This window comes from Ovis canadensis, chromosome 15 (genome assembly GCF_042477335.2).
Source record: "Ovis canadensis isolate MfBH-ARS-UI-01 breed Bighorn chromosome 15, ARS-UI_OviCan_v2, whole genome shotgun sequence".
Classification (NCBI taxonomy): Eukaryota; Metazoa; Chordata; class Mammalia; order Artiodactyla; family Bovidae; genus Ovis; species Ovis canadensis.
The window spans coordinates 25,151,655-25,164,826 of NC_091259.1; the positions used below are offsets into that span (position 1 = coordinate 25,151,655).

A 13,172-nucleotide genomic window follows, 5' to 3' on the forward strand; every position below is an offset into this window, starting at 1 on the left:
TACATCATGAGAAATGCTGGGCTAGAAGAAGCACAAGCTAGAATCAAGACTGCTGGGAAAAAGATCAGTAACCTCAAATATGCAGATGACACCACCCTTATGGCAGAAAGTGAAGAAGAACTAAAAAGCCTCTTGATGACAGTGAAAGAGGAGAGTGAAAAAGATGGCTTAAAACTCAACATTCAGAAAACTAAGGTCATGGCATCCAGTCGGGCAAACAGTGGAAACAGTGACAGACTTTATATTTTTGAGCTCCAAAATCACTGCAGATGGTGACTGCAACCATGAAATTAAAAGATGCTTGCTCCTTGGAAGGAAAGTTATGACCAACCTAGACAGCATATTAAAAAGCAGAGGCAATATTGTGTCAACAAAGGTCTGTCTAGTCAAGGCAACGGTTTCTCCAGTAGTCATGTATGGATGTGAGACTTGGACTATAAAGGAGGCTGAGCGCCAAAGAATTGATGCTTTTGAACCGTGGTGTTGGAGAAGACTCTTGAGAGTCCCTTGGACTACAAGGAGATCCAACCAGTCCATCCTAAAGGAGATCAGTCCTGAATATACATTGGAAGGACTGATGCTGAAGCTGAAGCTCCAGGACTTTGGGCACATGATGCAAAGAGCCAACTCACTGGAAAAGACCCTGATGCTAGAAAAGATTGAGGTCAGGAGGAGAAGGGGACGACAGAGGATGAGATGGTTGGATGACATTACCGACTCAATGGACATGAGTTTGGGTAAACTCTGGGAGCTGGTGATGGACAGGGAGGCCTGGCGTGCTGCGGTTCATGGCATCCCAAAGAGTCAGACACGACTGAGGAACTGAACTGAACTGAACTGATTACTTAGCTATGTCATATATTATTTGAATTGTGTGTGTGTGATTTTTTTTAACTAAACTTTAACTCTAGTTTTAAAGTTTATCTGTTTATTAAATGTTTAACATTTTCTTATCCTTTCATTTCTCCCAGAGACTTGGTTTCTTCAATTAGAAGCAGAGACTTTCAGTGTTACCTACATGTTAGAATCACAGAGCTTTTAAAAATGTTAATACCCCAGGTTGCACCCCAGACCAATTATACTATCACCTCGAGGGGTGGGTCCAGGCATCAGTGATGTTCAGAGCTCCCCAAGTAATCCCAAAAGCTGCCAAGACTGTGAATCACCACTTCAGAGACGGGTACTTTGAATCCAGAGTAGAACAAGATCTAGAGCCTACCCGTCTTCATTTTAAAAGAGAAGTACCTTAGCAACCAACTGAAAACTGCAGAAAGCAAACCACACAAACCATTTTTTTGTTGTTACAGAAAGCAATCTTATAACAGTGGTACAAGTGAAAAAGGGCTGAGAGAGCACACAGGTTAATTCTGAATGAGGGAGTTAGCAGCCAGAGGGAAAACTGAGAAAACTTTTATGGAACAGACAATTTTTCAGTTAGATTTGGATGTATATAAGAGGTTGATAGAGGAAGAAGTAGGGAGAAGGGAATCCAAGAAGTAACTGTAGGCCCAAATGTAGAGGCACAAACATCCAATGGTGGGTTCTGGAAGCAAGTGGTCTATGCCTAAGGTACAAGTGCAAAGAGCCATGGGCAAGAAGCCTGGAAAAGTAATGCATGAAAGCACCATCTAAGATGGCCACCAGTGAATCTGTTTCTGGATAGCTCTGTTCTGTGTAATCGCTTCCATCTGAACATGAGCTGGATCTTTAATTTGACTCTAACCATTAGAATTCAAATAAAATAATGGGATACCAGACTGTACAACACAGAGAATACATCCAGTATTTTATAGTTACTGCAAATGGAGTATAACCCTTAAAAAGTGTGAATCATTATATGGTACACCTGTAATTTATATACTATTGTACATCAACTATACTTCAACTAAAAAAAAAAAAAAACCCAGGCTACCACTTCCATGAATACATTAGATGAGGTTATAACTTCCATCTTGCTAGCCAACTCTACTGATTCTCCTCCTTACTGGTTCTAAACAAACAAGCTGCTATATAAAGAGGCCCACATGGCAAGGAACAAATGGTGGCCTCTGGTCAACAACCAGTAAGGAATTGAGACCCTGAGTCCACCAGTCTCCAAGGAAATAAATCTCACCAACATCAACACAAGCTTAGGAGCATTTTCTCCCCAGTCATGGCTTCAGATAAGACTCCATCCCTGGCCAACACCATGACTACAGCCTTATGAGAGATCTGAAGTGGACAGCAGAGCTAAGCCATGCCCAGATGCCTGATCCATCAAAACTATAAGATAACAAGTGTATTGTTTTAAGCCACTAAATTTGAGGCAATTTGTTATATAGTAGCAAGAGATTAAAAAAATAAAAAGTGGAAACTCTGAACTTCAGAAAGACTGTATCTATATCTGTTTTGCTCTCCACTACATATCCAGTGCTAGCACTTTGCTGTCACTCAATAAATATTTGTCAAGTGAATGTAAGTAGATAAAGAAATTACCAGATATGCCCAAACATATGGTTACCTCAAATATAAGACACTTTCCCACTTGTCCTATGAAGTGTAATAGTTGAAGAAAAACAACAAACTATGGAAGTGCCATGATACAGAAACTAAGAGTACAAAAACATTTTAAGAAAACTGATATCAACAATACAACAGCCAAAAACTGCAGAGACAGAAAAAGGGTCATTATGGCTAAACAGACACAGTTGAAATGGCAAGCTGGAAGCTCCTAGATAGCTTGGAAAGAAGGCTTTTTGTTAGTGGTAGTAACTAAAGTCAGATTTCAGTGGGCTGAGTGAGTAGAATATCAGTAAATTAATGCACCAAAATTTCTTGCCAAGAGAATGCATTGGTCATAACAAACACTCTCTTCCAACAACACAAGAGATGACTATACACATGGGCATCACCAGATGGTCCATACTGAAATCAGATGAATTATATTCATTGCAGCCAAAGACTGAGAAGCTCTATGCAGTTAGCAAAAACAAGACTGGGAACTGACTGCGGCTCAGATCATGAACACCATACTGATTTCAATAAAATTCAGACTTGAAGAAAGTAGGGAAAATCACTAGGCCATTCAGGCATGACCTAAATCAAATCCCTTATGATTATACAGTGGAAGTGACAAATAGATTCAAGGGATTAGATCTGATAGAGTGCCTGAAGAACTATGGACAGAGGTTTGTAACACTGTACAGGAGCCAGTGATCAAAACCATCCCCAAGAAAAAGAAATGCAAAAAGGCAAAATGGTTGTCTGAGGAGGACTTACAAATAGCTGAGAAAAGAAGAGAAATGAAAGGCAAAGGAGAAAAGGAAAGATATACCCATCTGAATGCAGAGTTCCAAAGAATAGCAAGGAGAGATAAGAAAGACTTCCTAAGTGATTAATGCAAAGAAATAGAGGAAAGACTACAGATCTCTTCAAGAAAATTAGAGATACCAAGGGACCATTTCATGCAAAGATGGGCACAATAAGGGACAGAAATGGTGTGAACCTAACAGAAGCAGAAGATATTTAAAAGAAGTGGCAAGAATACACAGAAGAACTGAACAAAAAAGGTCTTAATGACCCGGATAACCACAGTCACTCACCTATAGCCAGACATCCTGAAGTGTGAAATCAAGTGGTCCTTAGAAGGCATTACTACAAACAAAGTTAGTGGAGGGAATGGGATTCCAGCTAAGGTATTTCAAATCTTAAAAGATGATGTTGTGAAAGTGCTCCACTCAATATGCCAACAAATTTGGAAAACTCAGCAGTAGCCACAGGACTGGAAAAGGTGAGTTTTCATTCCAATCCGAAAGAAAGGCAAGGCCAAAGAATGTTCAAACTACTGCACAATTACAGTCATTTCACATGCTGGCAGGGTCATGCTCAAAATCCTACAAGCTAGGCTTCAACAAGGCTGAACCAAGAACTTCCAGATGTTCAAGCTGGATTTAGAAAAGGCAGAGGAAGCACAGATTAAATTGCCAACATCTGTTGGATCATCGAAAAAGCAAGGGAATTCCAGAAAAATGTCTACTTCTGCTTCATTGACTACATTAAAGACTTTGACTGTGTGCATCACAACAAATTGTGGAAAATTCTTCAAGAAATGGGAATACCAGACCGCATTGCCTGAGAAACCTGTATGAAGGTCAAGAAGCAACAATTAAAACCAGACATGGAACAATGAACTGGTTCAATATTGGGAAAGGAGTACATCAAGACTGTGTATTGTCACCCTTTTTATTTAACCGATATACAGAGTACAACATGTGAAATGCCAGCATGGATGAACCACAAACTGGAATTAAGATTGTCGGGAGAAATATCAGTAACCTCAGATATGCAGAGGACACTACCCTAATGGCAGAAAGCAAAGAAGAACTAAAGAGCCTCTTGATGAAAGTGAAAGGGGAGCGTGAAAAAGCTGGCTTAAAACTCAACATTCAAAAAACAAAGATCATCTGGTCCCATCACTTCATGGCAAATTGATGGGGCAAACAATGGAAACAGCGACAGACTTTATTTTCTTGGACCCCAAAACCACTGCAGACAGTGACTGCAGCCGTGAAATTAAGACACTTGCTCCTTGAAAGAAAAGTTATGACCAACCTAGACAGCACATTAAAAAGCAGAGACATTACTTGGCTGACAAAGGTTTGTATAGTCAAAGCTATGGGTTTTCCAGTAACCACTAACAGGTGTGAGTCAGACCATAAAGATGTCTGAGTGCGGAAGAACTGATGCTTTCAAACTGTTGTGCTGGAGAAGACTCTTAAGAGTCCCTTGGACAAAAAGGAAATCAAACCAGTCCATCCTAAAGTAATTAACCCTGAATATTCATTGAAAAGATTGCTGCTGAAACTTTGGCCACCTGATGCAAAGAGCTGACTCACTGGAAAAGGCCTTGATACTGGGAAAGATTGAGGGTAGAAGTTGAAGGCCCAACAGAGGATGAGATGGTTGAATGGCATCATCAATGGACATGATGTATGAGCAAACTCTGGGAGATACATGTAGTTCCTGGAAGTTTCAGGGACCAGGACTGAGAATACTGGAACTTTTATTTAAGTGTTCTCTACATAAATACTTTCTTCAAGAATTGCTCTTAGCAAAATAGAAAATACCAATACTATGGAAGGCACAGAATATCTGTTCTAAGAGTTTATAGTTTGGGGGTTTTTGTTGTTGTTGTTGGAGTATTTGTTTCAGTAATTCACAATTAACCTCAAACAATCCCAACACAGGCAAAAAGAAAAAGGGGAAGCTTGCTGGGTGGGACAATCCTAATTATAGAGCATCTACCATGTGCCAGGCCATGAGAATACAAAAACTGAATAGGCACTTTCTGTGCCTCAAAGGCTCAGAGACCACTGGGGATAAGCAGGAATAAAAACTAGTAACTAGGGCACAGACAGACAAATACAAAAATAGGCTGGTTACAAAAACTTCATGAATTCACTAGACAGGCACAGTAAGGAAAGATATCTCAAGCAGAAGGAACAGCAAGTACCAAGGTACAGGGCTCTAAAACAATATGGCACATTCAGGGATTTCATGTGAGTTAGTATAGCTGTACCTCAGAGTATAAGAGAGAAGAACAGCAGCAACAGATGATGGAAAAGTCAATAAAAGTGAGATCAAGAAAAGATCTAAAGTAAGTTCTAAAGCTGGTATCTTATCTGCTAGTGGCAAGCTCATTGAAATCTTCTACATAGAAGGGAAAAAAGTGACTAGCAAGGCAGAAATTGGGCATGCCTGGGTCCCTATGTCATAACACATAGCACCAAAACCTTACTCTTAATTCCTGCCATGGAAGCCAATTAAAGAGGAAATTTGTCAGAGACAGGTCTGTCTAATATAATACGCAGTTTTCTGAATCAGGCATGTGGTAGATAATAATGCGGTTAATCAAGATCCCAAAGGCAAAAGGAAAAGGCACATTTAGAAAAGAGAATAACTCCATTTTGGACACGCTGGATTTTGTTTAAATTATGAGATAGTCAAGAAGAAATATCCAGTAGACAATTTGGAGTTGGGATAAAAAGATTGGATTGGAGAAATAAATTTGGGAATCATGATCATAAAAGTGGTAATTGAAGTTGGGATATAAATGAGATCACTAAAATATATACCTAAAAACTGAAAAGAAAAGAGGGTAAAAAAGAAACACCCAGGGAAACAGCAACATTTAGTAGGCAGAGGAGGAAGAGGAATTAGAGACGCAGATGAAAAGGCATGGCCAGAAAGATGCAGGGAGAGAACAAGCAAAAAATACTGGAAGCAAAGGTAAGTGGCATTTCAAGCAAAAAGTACTCTACAGTTTGAACTGCAGCAAATTTCCCGTAACTGTTCTTTCTTCTTTATTCTCCACAAACCCAATCTCTACACTATACAGGAGTCAACATTCTGCATGTTAATCAGAAGATGTAGAAGTTTTGGTGTTTTTTTCAACATTTATTTATTCATTTGGCTGCATTGCATCTTAGGTGCAGCATCCTGGATTTTTTAGTCTTGGCATGCAAACTCTCAGCTGTGGCATGTGGGATCTAATTCCCTGACCAGGGATTGAACCTCGCCCCCTGCATTGGGAGCGTGGGAGTGTGGCATCTTAGCCACTGGATCAACAGGGCAGTCCCATCACAGTTTAATTTTTAAGTTTTGAAATTTCTTATAGAATATTAAAATATAACAAAGTACAAAGCATAATCAGCATGTACTTGTGTATCTACCAGGCAGCTTAAGATGTAAAATACTGATGACATCAACATTCCCTCTTGTGTTCTCCCCAGTATCTTAGCTCTCCTGAGATAAGTACCTTCTAGAACTTGGAATTTAACATCTCATGCATTTCCATATATTTTCATATTTATGTAAGTATCCCTGTGCAATATAAACAATTATTTTAACTGTTTAAAATTTTTATATAAACAGCATCACACTATATGTATACTTTTTGCAACTTGCTGTTTTGATCAACATGGTATCATTGATAATGATACATTAGTTCTAGTTTATTCCTTTCCACTACTGTATTATATTACACTTCATGTGCCCATTCTTTTATTGATTATTAGGTTGTATTCCAAATTTTTTTGCTTCTATAAACAATGCCTCTATAAATATTCATATGTATGTTTCCCAACATGCATATCTAAGAGTTTTTCTAGGTTTTATAAAATTTGTGCAAATGAGTTACTAATGTGTAATGTATAATCTCCTCAGCACTCAGGATGGCCTGATGGGTACCACCTAGACATCTTCTGAAAGCAGTGAACTCATAGTATCCTACAAACTTCTATTTATGTCATGAAGCTTAAAGGAATCATTTGCTTTAGAGATGTATTTAATAGAATAATTGGTTTTAAAACATGTCTTCAGCTTTACTTATTTTGCTAAAATTCTCTTTAAAGGGTTATATTGCTCCATATAGCCTACTCTGTTACATTCAAATGGAAGAAAATGAGGCAAATTTCACCCTTCAAGAGGCAGAAATGGTATCAAGAACTGTTCAGATGCAAAGACATTTTACTAGGCTACTGTAGGAATTTTCCAACCAGGTGAGCAAAAGTTTCAAGACTTGCTCTCACAGAGTAGTATTCTTTCTAGGGCTGCTCTTCTCGTCACAGGCTGATGAGGCAAACTGGATCTGCGGGTTGCTACCTCTCTCTTGCGCTCATTTCTTTCCGAAGGAGACAAGTTTGCATTGATTCTGGAAATTATGCTGTCCTATCCTAAGCAAAAGAAATTCACCACTTGGTCCAGTATGATGAACTGGGAACCTACAAGTGTATAGACCAAAGCCAAAGAATGAAAAAGTGCATTCAGAGTCATTGTTCCCAGCCACACACTTCCCTCTGGAATATGTGAGGAAGGGTACCTGGCAAGGAAATGGTTCCAATTTTCTTGTATTTCATTGTTTAATGAACGCTTCCTTTCTTTAAACTTCTCTTACTCTGTTCCATGGAACAAAGTCTCAGACTTGCTGGACTTCGTTGTTAATCTCCATTTTTTTTTTAATGAGGAAACTGGCCAGAAGAGCTGAGTATATCACCTAAGAAAACATAGGAGCCAATTGTATGCAAATTCTCTGACCATTAAGCATCTGCTGTGCCCACTGGAGAACATGGTCTTAGGATAGGAAGTGAGGTCATCTCTCACAGCTGCTATCTTCTTACTCCTGTGCTTCTTCGTCCTCACTCACCTATCCCCACACTCCTTTTCCCACCCTCTTTCACTTCTCTATGATTTTATAACAGACCTTACATTAGAAGCCACCTTCTTCAAAGCATCCATGCACTTCACTTTACGGTCAGCAAAGAAAGGGTCTAGCCCGATTTCTCTGCTACCAGAGAAACCGATTTCTCTGCTACTGCTTCCCACATATCAGGAGGACATTGGATGTCCAAAATACAGGGCACCAAAAAGTTAATAAAGGAGCTGAAACTTTTTTTAAATTCAGAACATTTTTTGCCCACCATAATGGGCTCAAAAGCAACTATAAATTTGAAACATGAGAATAAGAAATGTGGAACTAAGCCCTGTTCACAAATGAAAATTCCTCTAATAAGCCCAAATTTATATTCTTATTGTTCAGTCACTCAGTCGTGTCGACTCTTTACAACCCCATGGACTACAACACACTAGGTTTCCCTGGCCTTCACAATCTCTCAGAGCTTGCTCAGACTCACATCCATTGAGTCAGTGATGCCATCCAATCATCTCATCCACTGTGGCCCCCCTCTCCTCCTGCCTCTATTGTTCCCAGCATCAGGCACTTTTCCAATGAGTTGGCTCTTCACATCAGGTGACCAAAGTATTGGAGCTTCAGCTTCAGCATCAGTCCTTCCAATGAATTATTCAGGGTTGATTTCCTTTAGGATTGACTGGTTTAATCTCCTTGCAGTCCACGGGACTCTCAAGAGTCTTCTCCAACACCACAGTTCAAAAGCATCAGTTCTTTGGTGCTCAGTCTTCTTCATGATCCAACTCTCACATCCGTACATGACCACTGGAAAAACCATAGCTTTGACTAGACAGACCTTTGTTGACAAAGTAATGTCTCTGTTTTTTAATATGCTGCCTAGGTTTGTCACAGCTTTAGGAAGTGTCTTAATTTCATGGCTGCCGTCACCATCTGCAGGGGTTTTGGAGCCCAAGAAAATAAAGTCTGTCACTGTTTCTATTGTTTCCCCATCCATTTGCCATGAAGTGATGGGACCAGATGCAATGATCTCAGATTTTTGAATGCTGAGTTGTAAGCCAGCTTTTTCACTCTCCTCTTTCATTTTCATCAAGAAGCTCTTTAGTTCTTCCTCACCTTCTGCCATTAGGGTAGCATCATCTGCATATCTGAGGTTATTGCTATTTCTCCCAGCAATCTTGATTCCAGCCTGTGATTCATCCAGGCTGGCATTTCACATGATGTACCCTGCATATAAGTTAAATAAACAGGGCAACAATATACAGCCTTGGTGCACTCCTTCCCAATTTTGAACTAGTCCATTGTTCCATATCGGTTCTAACTGTTGCTTCTTGACCGGCATACAGTTTTCTCGGGAGGCTGGTAATATGGTCTAGTATTCCCATCTCTTGAAGAATTTTTCACAGTTTGTTGTGATCCACAAAGTCAAAGGCTTTAGTGCAGTCAATGAAGCACATGTTTTTCTGGAATTCCCTTGCTTTTTCTACAATCCAACAGACTTTGGCAATTTAATCACTGGTTCCTCTGCCTTTTCTAAATCCAGCATGAATATCTGGAAGTTCTCAGTTCATGTACTGTTGAAGTCTAGTTTGGAGGATTTTAAGCATGACCTTGCTAGCATGTGAGATGAGTGCAATTGTGAGGTAGTGTGAACATTCTTTGGCATTGCCTTTCATTGGGATTGGAATGAAAGCTGACCTTTTCCAGTCCTATGGTTACTGCTGAGTTTTCCAAATTTGTTGGCATATTGAGTGCAGCACTTTCACAGCATCATCTTTAAGGATTTTAGCGCAACTGAAATTCCATCACTTCTACTAGCTTTGTTCATAGTAATGCTTCCTAAGGCGCATTTGACTTCACACTCTAGGATGTCTGGCTCTAGGTGAGGGATTACACCATCATGGTTATCCAGGTCATTAAAATCTTTTCTGCATAGTTCTTCTGTGCATTCTTGCCACCTCTTCTCAATATCTTCTGCTTCTGTTAGGTTTATACTATTTCTTTATTGTCCTTTATTGTGTCTATTTTTGCATGAAATGTTCCCTTGGCATGTCTAATTTTCTTGAGGAGACCACTAGTCTTTCCCATTCTATTGTTTTCCTCTATTTCTTAGAATTGTTCACTTAAGAAGGCTTTCTTATCTCTCCTTACTATTGTTTGGAACTCTGCATTCAGATGGGTATATCTTTCCTTTTCTCCTTTGCCTTTCTCTTCTCTTCCGTTTCAGCTATTTGTAAGGCCTCCTCAGACAACCATTTTGCCTTTTTGCATTTCTTTTTCTCAGGGATGGTCTTGATCACTGCCTCCTGTACAGTGTTACAAACCTCTGTTCATGGTTCTTCAGGCACTCTGTGTATAAGATCTAATGCCTTGAACCTATTTGCCACTACCACTGTATAATCGTAAGGGATTTGATTTAGGTCATACCTGGATGGCCTAGTGATTTTCCCTACTTTCTTCAATTTAAGTCTGATGTTTGCAATAAGGAGGACATTCAAGTGTTAGTCACTCGGTTGTGTCTGATTCTCATTCAACCCCATGGACTGTAGGCAGGCTCCTCTGTCCATGGGATTTCTCAGGCAAGAATACTGTAGTGGGTTGCCATTCCCTTCTCAAGGGGATCTTCTGGACCCAGGAATCATATTCCGGTCTCCTGCATTGCAGGCAGATTCTTTACCATCTAAGCCAACCAGGTGAGATCCATTTACATTCTAAAATAGCACACTTAAGAAAGTTATCCTCCCACTATAAAGTATACCTATCTTCTAAAAAATAAAAAGGGAGTCATAAATTGAGTATGGAGATTAAAGTTACAGCAATGCACTTCTCTTGGCTCCAAATCATAATGACCTCATCTATAATGGAAGAGGAAGAGAGCAAGAACAAAAGTGAGAAAGAGAGACAGAAAGAGGAGCTGAAGGGGTTGGAGGCCGCACAAGGGAGAAAGAAGAGGAAAAGACTCAGACATGTACAGAGAGATACCTAAGGCCACAAAACAACTTTTGTTACTTATGGCTTCATATGTAAGCATTTGAACTTCACAAATTCCTAGTCCATATGAATTCTGAGTTAAACACAGGGACTCTCTCTATACCATAATAAAGCCTGTCCTCTTTAAGGGAAGTTGCCAGAAGCAACGTGCATCTAACCATGGGACATATCCTGTCACTGTTTTTCAAACGGAACCTCTACTGAAGTGAACTTCAATGACAGGATATGATCCAGCTCCAAGACGTGTTTCCCAAGGCAGCTTCATGCTGTGAGAGCTGGGCTACACAGCATGAAGCACAACAAATAAGGCATGGTCATCAGGGGTAGGGGTGGGGAAACTGGTAGAAATGAAACTAACCACATTACTCATTCTGACCACATTACTCATTGGATATATTGTACAAATTTAACAATTTAAGGAATAAAGGAAGAAAAGATTGCAGGCCATTTTATTTCCTCCCTTCCTTCTTCTAGAAAACCGGAAGTGTGTATTTTAATATCCCGTCCTTTCTAAAACTCATACTTATTCATATGCTTTCCAATGAAACTATAATTTCTCTTATTCATTTATTCAGTCAGTAAACTCTTTGGTCAAGAACTTACTAAAGTTTCTTGGGTGCCTAATATGTGCTACTATTTACTTGTGTGTGTGTGTTAGTTGCTCAGTGGTGTCTGACTCTTTGCAACCCCATGGACTACAGGCCACCAGGCTCCTATGTCCATGGAATTCTCCAGGTGAGAATACTGGAGTAGGTAGCCATTCCCTTCTCTGGGGGATCTTCTGGACCCTGGAATCAAACCCACGTTGCCTGCACTTCAGGCAGATTCTTTGCCTTCTGAGCCACCAGGGAAGCCCCCCAATATGTGTTATACACGAAGAATTTAGAACTTTAAAGGCCCATGTATTTCATGGTCCCAGGCCTTCTTCTCTAAAGATGCTCTTACTGTGTGTCTTGAAAAAAATACCCACATGCCTCTATCCTAGCACCCACCATGCTGCTTATGGTTTTTCTTCCAAGACTCTAAGCTCCCAGAAGACAGGAACATTATAGAAACACAATGTTATGTCTCAGATCCATGCTGCTAGGTTGCCCATTATCAGCTAAAGGCAGGATTTAGAATTAAAGCTTAAAGACTTCTATGGAGCCATCTTCTTGGGGAGATTTTTAAATCTATCATACTTGCCATCTGTAAATACTTGGGATAGAATAATAACTTTTTCTATAAAAAAAATCCTATTACAAATCTGAAAAGAATAAATCCTCATATTTAGCACATAGAGTATCCAATGTGTACTAGTATTTTAAATTAGACTGGAAGGAAGCTAAAAAATAAATGATAGATTTTCTTTACATTGTAGCAGCCTAGATGATCTGTTATATTCTTTCCATATCTACATTTCTATGATTCAGAAATTTATCCATCTAATTATAATAAACATAAGTAGCTAGCTGTTTTGAGGAACCAACATTCTGATGTAATAAAGGCATATTCAAAGTGGCCAAGCAAGACAAATTTCAAAGAATAGAAAGGGGTGTGTGTGTGTGTGTGTGTGTGTGTGTGTGTGTATAATTACTCTAAATGGAAGACAAATAAGGAAAGGTAATTTTCTTTTTCCCCCACTGGATTATGTCTCATTCACAGGAGATGCTCAGTAATGTTTACTAAATTAATGAAAAATGCGCAATTAATAGTTGAGATGCCATGATGTTAAAAAGCAAGGTAGACAAAGACTGTAGATAAGAAACCCTTTGAAGTGAACTCAAGGAATGTTACAGTAAAAGGAATATGAGCTCAGTTAGATAAAACTGGGGTCTGGATTTAAATCTGAAACATGAAACAATAGAAAAACGGGTGCAAGCAAGTGAGAAACAGTGGGTTTTGTTGTGTTTGGTTTTGTTTTGTTTTGTAAAAGGCTGGTAGAGATTGCACCCCAGATAGAGCTTTCAGGAAAGGAGTACTCCTCTGAACATAGTGGAAAAAACTTTAGACTTTCTCT

The 13,172-nt window shown here is 39.4% G+C and overlaps 1 protein-coding gene across 2 annotated transcripts in view; it reads right to left on the reverse strand.

Annotated features, from left to right (window-relative positions):
* SLC35F2 (solute carrier family 35 member F2) overlaps nucleotides 1-13,172 on the reverse strand; it is a 66,404-nt gene that overhangs the window by 18,901 nt on the left and 34,331 nt on the right. The gene's annotated exons all lie outside the window — the stretch shown is intronic.